We start from the raw sequence: 14561 nt of genomic DNA on the forward strand, positions 1-14561 counted from the left end.
CAAAGTCTACATACAATAGCATTTAAAGATAATACTAATAACAACAATAACATAATCCTTCTCACAGCAGCTCCATTCTTGACTCTGTTCTTGTTTTCTGCGTGACATCACTGCTAATCAGGGACCATGTGGTGGAAACAGATGCTAGCTTGGTAGCTGCAGTTGTCCTGACAGGTGACACCTTGAGCTCCAGTAACAACCATCTGTCCAGCAGAACAGGGTCAATTTTTAGTGAAACCTATTCTGCATCTCAGCAGCAGTTTGGTGGACTGATAATGTCTTACTGGGAGATCTCAGGAGGGTTGAAAAGAAACAAATTTACTCTCCATGTGCGTCCCAACAGCAGCAGCACCTAGAGGACATAACAGGAGCAGGAGGTTTAAAGAAGAACAGGACTGATGGTGGTGTTTCATTTGCTGTTGCTGACAAGTTCAAAGGATCAACAAAGTCTGTTGACGGAATCCATCGAGCCCAGGTTTGGGGTTTGTTATGTGGTGATGCAAAGATGCAGATTTCAGGGTACTTTTATATGGCTTATTAACGGGAAGTGATCACAATGTATGCAACTAAAGGGCACAGAAAAGGGTATTGATCCAGATTCCAATCAGCCCCATGGCACGGGGGAGGGGTGGGGAGGGTCTGTCACAGGACTCATGTATCGACTGATTTACAGAATTGTGTATTGAATGTAAGTCTTTACAGCACAGTCATTTATTATGTTTAGCTATTAAGTATTGACATGAGGTCCTCGTGCACATGGGTCCAGGTCATCTTTTGTCTTTATTTACATTTTCTGTTAATTCAGAAATCTACAATTTCCAAGTGAGACAATTCATCATAATAATAATTTAGACTTAATATTATTTGTGTCAAAAATACAGTCAGAACAGATGACAGAGCCTGCGGTAGGTTCTGCTGACCTCAGGACTGAATGAATTTGAATGACGCTATTAGCCCGGGAAAAACAGCCTGTGAAAAACCTCAGAAAACTGTACAGTTCCACGTTTTACAGCATAAATTAGTAAAGCCAATGCTTCACTTCACTCTTAGCATAATTTGAGGAGAAAAGCAATGACCTCAGGAACCAAAATGTAGCATCTGAGCTCAAGCTCAGAATATGCTGTGAACAACAAAGATTTCTGATAGAATAGAATGGAGAGCAAGTTAACATCAATAACAAAATAACAAAAACTAGCAGTGGTTACTGAGGCTAACTCTGTAAGAATTTGGCCAAGCACTGGACAATATGGCAGCGCCGCAGTCCAAAGAAAAGTCGGTCTTTGCATCCTGAACAAGTGACCGAAGAGGGCTGGTTGTCTTGTGTTACAAAAACTAAAATAAAATATTAGGCTAGAAAGATGTCTGTTTTGCGATTAATCTCGTGTGGCTTTGGCAGCTTCTTTTAGCAGCTTGCATTTCCAATCTGCAACAAAGTAAGAAGAGTAACGAGAAGCAGTTGAGCTCGTAAATACCTACGTCACTGAGGAATGCCCAAGCTGCCACAAGTCCTCCCTTGTGAGACAGCTGTCACTGTCCTTCACAATGATTTCTATCCCGGGCTTGTTGGTGTCAAGTATGTAAGCAGCCTAGAAACGATCACAACACCTACTTGGAATTAATAGAAAAGGAAATTGAACAGTAAAATCTATATGATGACGACATGAGGGATGAGATGATGAGAGTGTCATTAGAGAACTTTGACCCAGATCTGTCCTTCAACTCACACATTAAAACAGTCTCTAGAAGGGCCTTTTCACCCGAGGAACATCCAAAAATCAGGAAACTACTGACGCGACATGGTGCTGAAAGTTAGTCATGCATTTGTTAATTCTAGGCTGGACTATTGTAATTTCTTTATCATCAGAATGTCCAAACAACTCTTTAAGAAACATCCAATTGATCCAACAATGCGGCATCTAGAGTTCTGACAGGTATTGACAAGAGTTTACATGACTCTGTACTGGCATCTCTTAATTGCCTGCCCATTAAATCTAGAAGAGTTTTCATTTTTGAGCTTTAAGAGGATGGGTTGAGATTTGGGGAAAGTTTTTTTTCCCTTTTGCTCACTGATTTGATTTTCTAGAAGAGAAGAACAGTGAGATGCAGGGAAATGAGCTGCTTCACATGCTCACTCACAGTTTTCTGCACAGTCTAAAGGTTTGTATGTGAGACCTGAAGTGTGAAGGCTTTAGGTCATTGTCAAAGGTTTTTGATGAGATTATCTGGATAAAATCCATCAATAGAAACAAATTAAATAAATAAATGTTTTAAAAATGTTAGGGTTTAGTTTTTTAGGGCCTAAATAGCCAGTCAACTGGTATTTAACAGCAGGTGTGACTGTCACCAGTGTGGGAAAGAGGACTCCACCATGCCCCTTGGAGACAGAACAGAGCAGGAACAGGGAAAACACCACCGAAGAAGACCAAAACAAACGCCCAGGACCCTGACAATAGAAGGAGAGACAAAAAGCTTTAGTTTAGTACTTCCTTGGTGCTCCCTTGGAATTGCTGATGCTTTTCCTCGGCTGTACCATTGCTGTTTTGGGGAATAAACATTTTGGACTACTTCTGTACTGCTGTGGTCTTTTGGACGCAGTGCATTTTTCTTATGACGAAGACGGGAGAATCTCCACATCAAAGGCCAAATGATGGCGTGGGTTGGACGTGTCAACACACCTCAGGTGTGGTCATCTCCCATCACCCCTAGATAGGAGCGCCTCCTTCCTTAGAAACAAGCTCAGACCTCACGCTCATTTAGCGTTGTGACCAGTCATCTTTTTCATGTACTGTAATTCATATTTGTTTTGTGGTGTATCTTATTTTGAATGCATGTTTAAGTGTTACCTTAGCGACCAGAGAGAGTTGGGGCAGAAAGGACGTTACTTTTGTATGTTGTTGGCGCTAGCCAGGAGGACGTTTCTAATAAAGTTACATAGAGGTACACAGTTGATTCAACTTTGTTATTCTATTTACAAAACATCAGTTTATGTTGGTGATTTTTTTTTTTCTTGTATGTGGAATATTGGTAGGAACCAATAAGTGGAACTAATGTGCCGATGTTGGTAACGATGTTGGTAACTGGCCCATTCCCCTTTTGGCGGTATGTTTTACGTGCTTGTGTAGTACTCGTGTGTGTGATTAAAGCAATAGAAAGGATACACTCTCTTAGAGATATATACAAGGCATATAGTATTGCTACATTGTATATGTCTGCTACGCCTTAAATATTAAATATCAACATAAATATTGTCTGACATTAAACTGGTCCGTGGTGCAGAGGAGGATGGGGACCGCTGGTATCAGGAATACCCAAGCATGAGGTGAAGCAAAACAGAGAAAACAGTGGAAGCACAAGATTGCTAACCAGGCAGAGCTTACCTGTAGGACCAAGACCCCTTCACACCTGAGTGGCAGCAGTCCACCTTTCCTTCAAATGTCCTCTCGTCTTTTCAGTGGGAGGAAGCCATAATCATGCAGAAGGAACCCACTCAGGCTGAGGAAGAACACACAAATGGCAAATTAAAATGCCCCTGGCCCCCACGAACCTGTTCCATTCAGAAACATGTTGATACCGACACATAATCTTGAGAGTTAATTTCAGCCTGCATCTGCACTGTCACTCATGGTGTAGCATCTTTGCTACATTAGCTTTGTGGAGGACTTTTAGAAACCATTTCATGCTTTATTGGAAAACTGATTGTTTGTTGTTTGTTTACACACCAGTGAATCCAATTACTTCCACAAGGTCATGTAAAAATAATTGCCGGCATATTATTAAATATATTATGATCAATGAACCTTTTACCAAAGATGGAAATGTTCCAAGGTAAAAGACAAATACACCAAAATCATCTGCAGTATTTTCATGAAAAAAAACAATGTTATTTGATCGCAATTACTTTGTAAAAGAGAGTCTATAAGAATAAAAAAAAAAGCTTCCAGCAGAATTTAAGCCCCAACCTTCTGTAGGACGACAGTGTCAGCACATTTTATACAAACATGTTCCAGTTAAGAAAGCGTCAAAGGTTTGGTTTGTGTTTCTGCATTAAAAACAGGTCAAAAATACCTAAAGTTTGTTAGCTACACTCAGCTTTTTGGGTAAAGTGGTTCTTGGTTTATTTTGTATGCTGGAAAGGTTGGTGAGCTAATTGTATGCTAATGTAGGCAGAGGTGCCTGGAGGGTAAATGACTACACAGGAACAGAGTCAGGAGGTGAAGCTTTGAATCAGCTCCCATCTGTTTCCTCTACACACTTTACCCCAGATGACAAGAAAGGACAGGTGCTGGAAGGCAATTCTCCTGTATACCTGTCAAAGAAACAGATGCAGGCATAGCAGCAGGTCAGCTGACATCTTGGGCTGCTTTCTAAACCTTATGGACAACAGACTGGGGTCACATTGTTTGTCAAGAATGTTCTGTGTGCTTACGTGTGCAGCAGTTAACCCCACTAACACACCACAGGCTTTCTTTTGATTAGAGTTGCTGACTCCTGAAACAGAGAAATGGTGTCTATGTAGATATGTCAGGACAGAGACACAAGGTCAACGAAACCTCTCATTTGGAATTGTAGCTTAAGTATTTTTGAAAGACATTCATGTCTGTTGTCGGTAGCTCGGGTCGGATCCAGAAGTGCTTTAGCTCATCAATTGTGCCATTGTGCTTTGGTGTTTAAAGTCAAACATGTAAAGCAGCTGAACATTGAAGGAAAAAGACCAATTTCATCATGCACACAAGTCAATCACAAGAAAGCATCGTACACAAACAAACACAACAAACCTGTAATTATGAACCTCACAGGATACAGCATACTGAAGACAGGAAATCAGATTCTCTCATAACTGCCGTCCACTACCACTCCTGGTTCCTGTCTGCAGACGGAGGAGCATGTTAGCTTGAATGACTCAACCATGTTAGCTTGAATGACTCAACCATTATTTTCTTGGAAACCAGTGGAACCAGGGCATATCCTGGACGCTCATTTAGCCTGTTGGGTGTGAAAGGTGGGGGCCAGGCTGAGCTCCTCACAGAGAGGCAGAGGACAGGGCTGAAGGGGAGGAAGAGTTGGTGGTTAACAGTAGCGACCTCAAACCTTAGAGAAGTATTCTTCCTTCTCTTTGCAGTTAAAAAATGAAAAACATTCAAATACAACATCAGCCTGAAGGGCTTAGCTTAGCTTAGCTAGACTAGGGCCCAGCTGGTGTTCCCAGTCCTGGAGGGAGAGACAATCACTCCAGCGTGTTGCTCTTTCAGCTGGTGATCCTGGTGTGGAGCCAAGCTGGAAAAAGTAATTCCAGTTCAAAAGCAGACTTTGCTGTGTGGTCCTGGAGGTGGAGGAAGACTGGTCGCTCCTTTGAGGTGGCTTGTTAGCAGCTCGCTGCTGGATGGCTAGCTGGATGGCTCCTGTTGCTGAGAAGAGTAAGTGCATTATCTTGCAGGATCTTGATCTTTCCTCTGCTGGCTCTCTCGTCACTACGGTGAGCAAGGGGAGTGTAGCTGCTTTTCTTAGCAGGCTTCCTGAAACAGGTAGATGCAGCTCCACAGCTGGGGGTTCTGGGGTTCCCAGAGTTTCTAGGAGTAGAATGGGGGGCCGAGCATTTCGCTACCAGGCCCCCCTGCTATGGAACCAGCTCCCTGTCCAGGTACGGGAGGCTGACTCCATTGCTCCTTTTAAGATCAGACTTAAAACCTACCTCTTTGAAAAAGCTTATTGTTGCTAATTCTGTAGTTCCAGTTACCATCATAGATAGACAAATTATCATACTTAGGGGGTCGTCTAATCATTAGGTTAACATCTTAGCTATGCTGTTATAGGCCAAGGCTGCCGGGGTCCGGAAACATGATCACCTGACAGGCCTCTGTCACCCCACTGGGTCATGGTTTCCTCTCCTCTCCTCTCCTCCTCCTCATCCTCATCAAGCAGACTAGTTATGCTGATTCCGTGTAGTTTTTCTGCTTCTCTCCCCCGCCCCCTCTCTATTCATTTACAGGTATCGCCGCCTTCAGAGCTGCATAATGACCTCCGGCCCCGCTGACCCGTTGTATAGTGTTTTTGTATGTGTTTCTGTGCTCTGTGCCTCTCCTCTCCCTCCTCTCCTTTCCTCTCCCTCTCCTCTCTTCTCCCTCTCCTCCTCCTCTCCTCACCTCTTCCCCCTCCTTCTCTCTCCCCTCTTCTCTTCTCCTCTCCCTTTACCCAGCCGACCATCAGCAGGAGGGTTCCCCTACATGAGCCTGGTCCTGCTCAAGGTTTCTTCCTGTTAAAGGGGAGTTTTTCCTTGCCACTGTTGCTTGTCTGGGATTAGGCCCTGGGATTCTGGAAAGCGCCTTGAAACAATTTTGATTGTATAAGTTGCTATATAAATAAAGATTGATTTGATAATACCCTGGCCACTGGAAGAGATACAAGTCACTGACATCAAGACAAGGAAGCTCCTCACCATGCACGGAGGGTTTCACCCTTAGTCCAGCGTCCTGAGGCTGTACATAAAGCGAAAGGAAGGGGGCCGAGGACTAGTAAGTGTCTGACCTACTGTCCAGGAGGAAACAGCAAGCCTTCAAGAATACATTAAGAAGATGGCCCCCACTGACCCACTGCTGAGTGAATGCCTCAGGCAACAAAAGCCCACCAAGGAGGAGGAACCTGAGGGGCTATCATGGAAGGACAAGCCCATGCATGGAATGTACTACCGACAAATTGAGGAAGTGGCTGATAGAGAAAACACACCAGTGGCTGACAAAGGCCGGACTGAAAGACAGCACAGAGGCACTAATCATGGCTGCACAAGAACAGGCCCTGAGCACTAGAGCAATAGAGGCCAGGGTCTACCATACCAGACAAGACCCCAGGTGCAGACTGTGTGGAGATGCCCCTGAGACAGTCCAGCACATCACAGCAGGGTGCAAGATGCTAGCAGGCAAGGCATACATGGAGCGGCATAACCAGGTGGCTGGCATAGTATACAGGAACATCTGCACTGAGTATGGACTGGAGGTCCCATGGACCAGGTGGGAGACACCCCCGAAAGTGGTGGAGAACAACCAGGCCAAGATCCCGTGGGACTTCCAGATCCAGACTGACAAGATGGTGGTGGCCAACCAGCCTGACATAGTGGTGGTGGATGAACACCGGAAGACAGTGGTGGCGATACATGTAGTAATCCCGACTGATAGCAACATAAGGAAGAAGGAACACGAGAAGCTGGAAAAGTACCAAGGGCTGAAGGAGGAGATGGAGAGAATGTGGGGCATGAAGGCAACAGTGGTCCCAGTGGTGATTGGGACACTAGGGGCAGTAACACCCAACCTGAGTAGATGGCTCCAACAGATACCAGGAACCACATCAGAGATCTCTGTCCAGAAGAGTACAGTCCTAGGAACAGCTAAGATCCTGTGCAGAATCCTCAGACTCCCAGGCCTCTGGTAGAGGACCCGAGTCTGAAGGAAGGAGGCACCGCGGAGGGCGAGGACGAGATTTTTATATTTATATATATAATTTTGTAAATATAATCCTTGACTAATTCGCAATCGTCTGTTTGAGGTTTACTAGCGCCCCGTAAAACGAGCTAAAGCGCCGACTGGTCCGCTTAAATCTCCAATTAACTCAATGCAAAACAGAGGGGAGGGAAAACGACTCAGAACATCGTTTCAACTCCATTTCTCTATCAGCGGCTAAGATAAAATTATGAAAAGTCGAGTGAATGTATTTCAAAGTCCTTGCAGTTCCAACAACCCCTACCTCGATAGAATTGGATGACGATAAGTGGTCCAAATCGACGTTTAAATACAGGTGTTCTTGTAGATGTGCGTGATACAATAAAGAGTCTTCTCTATGGCAGTGTTTTTTCAACCACTGTGCCGCGGCACACCAGTGTGCCATGAGATATTATCAGGTGTGCCGTGGGAAATTATCAAATTTTTGTGCCTGTGCGGTCTAGCGCCTGGCAGAGTAACCATGTAGTACTCTTCCATACCAGTAGGTGGTGGTAGGTAAGCTAATTGTTAATTGCATTGTGCTTGGAGACAAGCGAATTAGTGACGCATCGATGCCGCGGCAGGTGACATTTACGGTGGCGTTGTGGATAGCGGGACAGCGGTGAGAGTGATGGATAAGTTTTTGAAGAGAAAAAATTCTGGCTCTGAACTGGACCCTGGACAAAATCCAGACCCAGATGAAGGCCCCAGTATGAATGGAGGTCAAAAGAAAGCAAAGACGGTGACGTCGAGCAAAGTTTCTGGCGCGAGGCAATACAACGAAAGCTATCTTTCATTTGGATTTACTTTTACCGGAGATGCAACGGCGCCGACTCCATTGTGTTTGATATGTGGTGAAAAGCTCTCCAACAGTGCTATGGTCCCAAGTAAGCTTAAACGCCATCTCCAAACGAAACACCCCTTCACAATAAATGTTGAGTATTTTGTTCGCCTGTGTGAACACAGAGAAACAGGCAGATTTCATGAGAAAAACTACAAAGGTAAACGAGAGAGCCCTTAAAGCTAGCTACCACGTCGCTGAACTTGTGGCTAAATCAAAAAAGTCCCACACTGTGGCAGGGAAAGGAATACTTCCCGCCTGCAAAGCCATTGTAAACGAGATGCTCGGACCCGTAGCGGCTAAGGAAATAGCCAAAGTCCCTCTCTCAGATAACACGATTTCCAGACGTATTGATGAGATGTCTGCAGACATCGAAAGTGTGGTTTTGGACAAGATCCGTATCAGTAATAAATTTGCGTTGCAACTTGATGAGTCAACTGATATAAGTGGACATGCTCAACTCTTGGCTAATGTGCGTTTTGTGGATGGAGACAAAATCAGAGAAAACTTTCTATTTTGCAAGGCTTTGCCAGGAAAAACAACAGGAGAGGAAATTTTTCGGGTTACATCAGAATATCTGGAAAAAGGAGTACTTAAGTGGGAAAACTGCACGAGTGTGTGCACTGACGGAGCTGCAGCCATGGTCGGACGCACCAAAGGCTTTGGAAGCAGAGTGAAGGAAAAAAACCCAGATGTGCTCATCACGCACTGTTTTTTACACCGCAAAGCCCTCGTTGCCAAGACTTTACCAGCAGACCTCGTTCCTGTGTTGGATGATGTTGTGCACATGGCAAACTTTGTGAAGTCACGACCTGTGAAAAGTCGCATTTTTGCGGCTTTGTGTGAGGAAATGGGAGCGGAGCATAAAGCCTTGTTGTTTCATACGGAGGTGCGATGGTTGTCGCACAGCAAGGTGCTGATGAGCTGCGAGAGGAACTTAAAGTGTTTCTGACAAATGAGGGGTCCGATTACGCAAAGCTGCTTGCATGTGATGAGTGGTGTGCAAGGCTGGCATACCTGGCAGATATTTTCTATCATCTGAATGAACTGAACACACGAATGCAAGGCCGAAATGAAAACCTGCTTACAAGTACAGATAAAATAAATGGATTCCGTTCAAAGGTGCAACTCTGGCAGCAACATGTGGAAAGTGGCAATCTTGAAATGTTCCCACTCACCAATAAATGGCAAGATGTTAATACTGCTGCACTGGGTGAGATAATAGTTAAACATCTGAAAACTCCTGAGGAGAAGATGTCATTTTATTTCTCTTCAGCCTCCACAGAGTGCCTTGACTGGGTTAGGGACCCATTCAGCTCAGCATCAGCTGTTGGAAAGGACATGACTTTACAGGAGCAGGAGCAACTAACTGAACTGAGACAAGGTCGTGGTCTCAAGCTAAGCTTTGCTGATCTACCTTTGGACAGTTTTTGGTTGGCAGCTGCAAAGGAGTTCCCAATGCTGGCCAACAAAGCTATTTTAACACTGCTCCCATTTTCCACAACATATCTGTGTGAGGTGAGCTTTTCAAGCCTGACTGCTGTAAAAACTAAAAACAGAAAGACTGAGAGCTGTGGAGGAAGAGCTTCGTGTGTGTCTTTCATCGATTCCTGCCAGGATATCAGCTCTATGTTCATCCAAACAGGCCCAGTGAGTAAAAATGGAAAGATTATAAAATACCATTTTTCGTTTTGTTTACTTGATTCCTATTCAAGACACTATAATATAACATATTCTTCTTCAGTGTTAAAATAAGCTTTTTTCTGCTGGTTGGTGTGCGCGAGATTTTTTCAATGAAAAAAAATGTGCCTTGGCTCAAAAAAGGTTGAAAAAACACTGCTCTATGGAACGATGGTGCTTTATTATAGCTCTGAAATGAGGCACACTCAACCTACAGTAACGTTCTGGCGGGCTAACGTAATATCTCCCAGCATCCCTGAGCGGTCGGACACGTGATATGCCACTGCCATAACCATGGCAACCGCCACACAGTCTACATCCCCCCTTCTCAAGTAAAATGTCTCTTAAAGTGAACATACATAGCTGCACCTGATAAACAAAGGCAGGAACTTGCACATAGAAAAACTTTAGGTTATTGCAGGAAGGGCCATGTGGGAATGCATATGAAATGTGTCCTGTGGGTCACAGAGCTAGCCTGTGACATAGTCATCATAGAGGGAGCTGGGTTTAGAAACCCTCCGTGAGCGAGTGACAGTCAACTGTCATTGACCCTGCACCCCTTCTGCTGCCGTGGCAGCATGTTGTGGGCTTGGTGGGTGTGAGTGTCAGTTTCAATTCTATTCCAACTTCAAAGGAAAGACTCTGTATACTTATTGTTACGCACCTATCTTGAAACACTGTGCACAGCTGTTGTTCATACCTTGGTTTGATGGTTGAAGATGTTCAACATGGAGGAAGCTGGTGAGTAGGCCGCAAGCAGGTAAGTAGCAGGTGGCAGAGGGAGAGAGGCAATGGCAGGCAGGCAGGCAAGCAAGCAGAGGGGGGAAAATGGGCAGGCAGGCAAGCAGGTGGCACACAGTGGCATAAATCCAAATGTGTGTATTCAAATTAAGGCTAAATAATCCAAATAAAATGGCTTCAACATAAAAGGTTTGAATAAGTCAACTAAAGTGTTCGTTTTCTAAGTTCAAAAGGCCTTTACTTTACCAAGATACCAACTCTAAGCGGTAAAACTATATCACCACTAACCATTCTTTGTTAAAACTGAGAACTGACTGCCAAGGGAGGGGCAGCCATCTTTAATTGGTCACGTGACCAAAAGCCTGTGTCAAAATAAAAGCACGTGGCCTGAGGCCCACAAATCTTATCCCAAGTAAACAGCGAAAACTAAGAACTAAATTGGCTCTAACATATCGGCCCCTTATAGCTACCAGTGGTGGCTATAACAACACAGTTACAATGGGGGCCAATTTTCAAAAACTAAAAAACATATATGTTCATCTCTAAATTCTAAGTTAAATTCCAGTTTTAACTATAAATGTGTGCAAAGTATCAGTGTATGGATGTAGTACAAATGGAAGCACGTGCGCATGTCACGAGTCTTTGTTCAGCATTCACTGTTGGCTTTATAACCAACAAGTGATCTTGCTGATTGGCCTTAGGAGCTGGTTGGTTCTAGTATTGGCAATCTCACAGAACGAACAAGGCCCTTAAAATCTGCTATGGCTTCGATGACTCTCCCAAACACCCATGAGCCTCGTGGTGCTGCAGCAACAGCGATCACTACTACTACGTCTCCCACAGAGAAGTTCGGCCGGATGCCGGGACCATTTGGGATCGTTCTGCATGAGTGGAACATATTCCTGTATCCATCGTGTCCAGAAAAAGATTTGCGATATACTGTATTGTGCCGCCATCGCCTTCTGGCGTACACATCTTCCTGTTTGAATATTCCTGGTGGAAGCAAGGGCTGGACCTTAAGCTGCAGTAGGTGATTAGGGTGTCAGTGGTTCCAAGTCAGTGGGGTCACGAGAAACGGTTGTCAAGGAACGGCTGTTTAGGATGGATTCCACCTCGCACATCACTGTGACTAAACCTTCATCATCCAAAGACTGCTGGTTTGTGATTGAGGACAAGACCCTTTTCACCATTATTATTATGCGCTCCCAGATCCCTCCATGGTGGGCACCAGCTGGAGGATTGAACGTCCACTTCACACCTTTCTGAACAAGACTGCTCTCAATTTGGTCCATGTTCCAACGTTTCAGCGCCTCACGTAGCTCCTTTTTGGTGGAGATCAAATTAGTTCCATTGTCTGACCTCAACTCACTGACTTGGCCTCTTCTGGATATGAAGCGCCTGAACGCATTCACACAGGAGTCAGTATCCATCGATTGTGCTACTTCCAAATGGACTGCTCTAGTAGTCAGGCAAGTAAATAGCACACCATACCGCTTTGCCATGCCACGCCCTCTTCTCACTTCTATTGGTCCAAAGTAATCCACGCCGACGCATGAGAATGGAAGGAGGTCAGGAGTCAAACGATCAATTGGCAGATCGGACATCTTTTGTTCACCTGCACGTGCATAGTTTCGCCTGCAGGGAACACAATTGTTCACAATTTCCCTCGCAAAGGAATTTGCACAATATTTTTGCCTTAAGCTTGCCAAAATGTGATTTCTGCCACAATGCCCAACCTGTTGATGAATGTGCCGAAGCAGGAGCTCTGAGATGAAATGCCTCTTAGGCAAGATAGCTGGATGTTTCTGCTTCTCTGGCATAGCCATCCTGCTCAGGCGACCACCAACTCTTAATATGCCACGGTCAAGGAATGGATCCAGTTTGAAGATGGAGCTTTTCCGGCTGACGTTCCTTCCATTGCGCAGACTTGCCATCTCCTGCGAGAATCCTTGATTTTGGCAGAACTTCACAATGGCTTCTTCTGCCTCTTCCAGGTCTTGAACAGAGTGTCATGGGGCCAGCCGTGACTGCCTTTAAGGTCCCCTTTCTTTTGAGAGCGCATTGGGTGAGCAAACTCTCCAGCTTTAGGAACCATGCAACAGCTCTTCGGAGCTTATACCAGGTGGAAAAGTAGTTCAGCAACACATTAGTTGGATCATGGTGGCTGACAACAGTGGCATGGACTTCAAGCACTTTTCTCCTCAACTCTGAGTCATCTGGAGGAATCGCGAGGTTAACAGGTGAGTTTGGCCAGTTTTTGGGCAAATCTTTCAAGAACATGGGACCGTTGATCCAGTTGCTGCCTTTCAGGAAGTCTGCTGCATTTAATCCACGTGACGCACAGTCAGCAGGATTCAGTTTCCAGGTATGTGTTTCCACTGCGATATATCAGACATGCCTCGGATTGCGTTACTCGATTTGCGACAAAGGTGTGAAATTGTCTGCTGTCACTCCTTATGTACTTCAAGACAGGTGCACTGTACTGTCCAAAACCGGATGGTTCCAGGTCCAGTTTCAACTCATCCATGAGCATCCGATTCATTCGAACTGCCAGGACTCCAGCAGTTAGCTCAAAGACGTGGGATTGTCATCAACTTCAACGGCGCCACTCTTGATTTCCCCATCACAAATTTCACATGCACCTGCTCCTGACTATTGACTAACCTTAGGTAGGTCACTATGCCATATCCGACTTCACTTGCATCGCAGAAGTGGTGCAATTGTGCATGTTCAACCCTACCAAACTTCTTTGGTTTGAAACTGCGGACAATGTTGAAGTTTGTGAGAGCCTCAAGGCCCTGCAGCCAACGTTTCCAGGACTGTGCGTGGGTGTTGGGTATCATCTTCTGCACTCCAGTGCACACCAAGGGCCCTTTCCAGTGGCAGGTCTTCCAAGTCCAAGTCCTTCACTCCCTTTGCCATTTCACCTTCAGGAATGTGGGCTCGGACAGCTCTGCTGTTACTGGACCACTTGGTGAGATTGAAACCTCCAGCTGCGTACAGAGCCTTCAATTCCTTGTACAGTTGAATGGCATTAGTCTCTGTATCCACGGACTTCAGCAAATCATCAACAAAAAAGTTGTTTAGGACCGTGTTCACTGCATCCGCTGAAAAGCCGCCTTTGTGGTCTTCAGCAGTCCTCCTCAAGGCATAACTGGCACAACTTGCTGATGATGTTGCTCCAAAGATGTGAACGGTCATCCTGTATTCCTTGAGAGGCTGAGATGTGTTTCCATCTTCCCACCATAAGAAACGCAAAAAGTCAACATGCTCTGGTGGTATCTTCACCTGGTAATACATCTTCTCAACATCAGCCAGTATAGCCACATTCCCATGACAGAAACGCAACAGGACACCAATCAAGGAGTTTGTGAGATTTGGGGCCCTTCAGAAGTTCGCTGTTGAGAGATGTGCCCTGGTAAGAGCGCAGAGCAGGTCAAAAAACCACTCTCAAGCCTCCCTTTTTGGGGTGACGTACTCCATGGTGGGGTATGTACCATCCCATGCCAGCCTGTATTTCCTCTTCCTCTTTGGGCACAAGTTCAGCATGCCCACACTTCAACATGGCATTCATGAACAGCGTGTACTCTTCTTTGAAGATGTTTCTCCCAAACTTCCGCTTCAAAGACTCTGCTCTTTCTTCTGCCATCAGGCGGTTGTTGGGCATTTTGGGATCTCCTTTAAATGGCAGAGGCAACTGATAGTGACCATCCTGTACTTTGACATAGGTGTTCATTATGTCCAGAAATCTCAGATCCTCTTGAGACATTTCTTCCTTCTCGTAGGCACTCTCAGGGAAGTCATGATTGTATTGCTGCACCAGAAGGTCACGT

The 14561-nt window shown here is 45.1% G+C and overlaps 1 long non-coding RNA gene across 1 annotated transcript; it reads right to left on the minus strand.

Annotated features, from left to right (window-relative positions):
• Nucleotides 1–783: 783 nt before the first annotated feature.
• LOC115252378 (uncharacterized) lies at nt 784–4867 on the minus strand. The gene is made up of 3 exons (XR_003890814.1): nt 4776–4867; nt 3378–3492; nt 784–1586 (listed from the first exon to the last, which is right to left on the minus strand). It is a non-coding gene; the product is annotated as an uncharacterized lncRNA (long non-coding RNA).
• Between the last annotated feature and the right edge of the window lie 9694 nt (nt 4868–14561).

This window comes from Takifugu rubripes, chromosome 14 (genome assembly GCF_901000725.2).
Source record: "Takifugu rubripes chromosome 14, fTakRub1.2, whole genome shotgun sequence".
Taxonomy (NCBI): domain Eukaryota; kingdom Metazoa; phylum Chordata; class Actinopteri; order Tetraodontiformes; family Tetraodontidae; genus Takifugu; species Takifugu rubripes.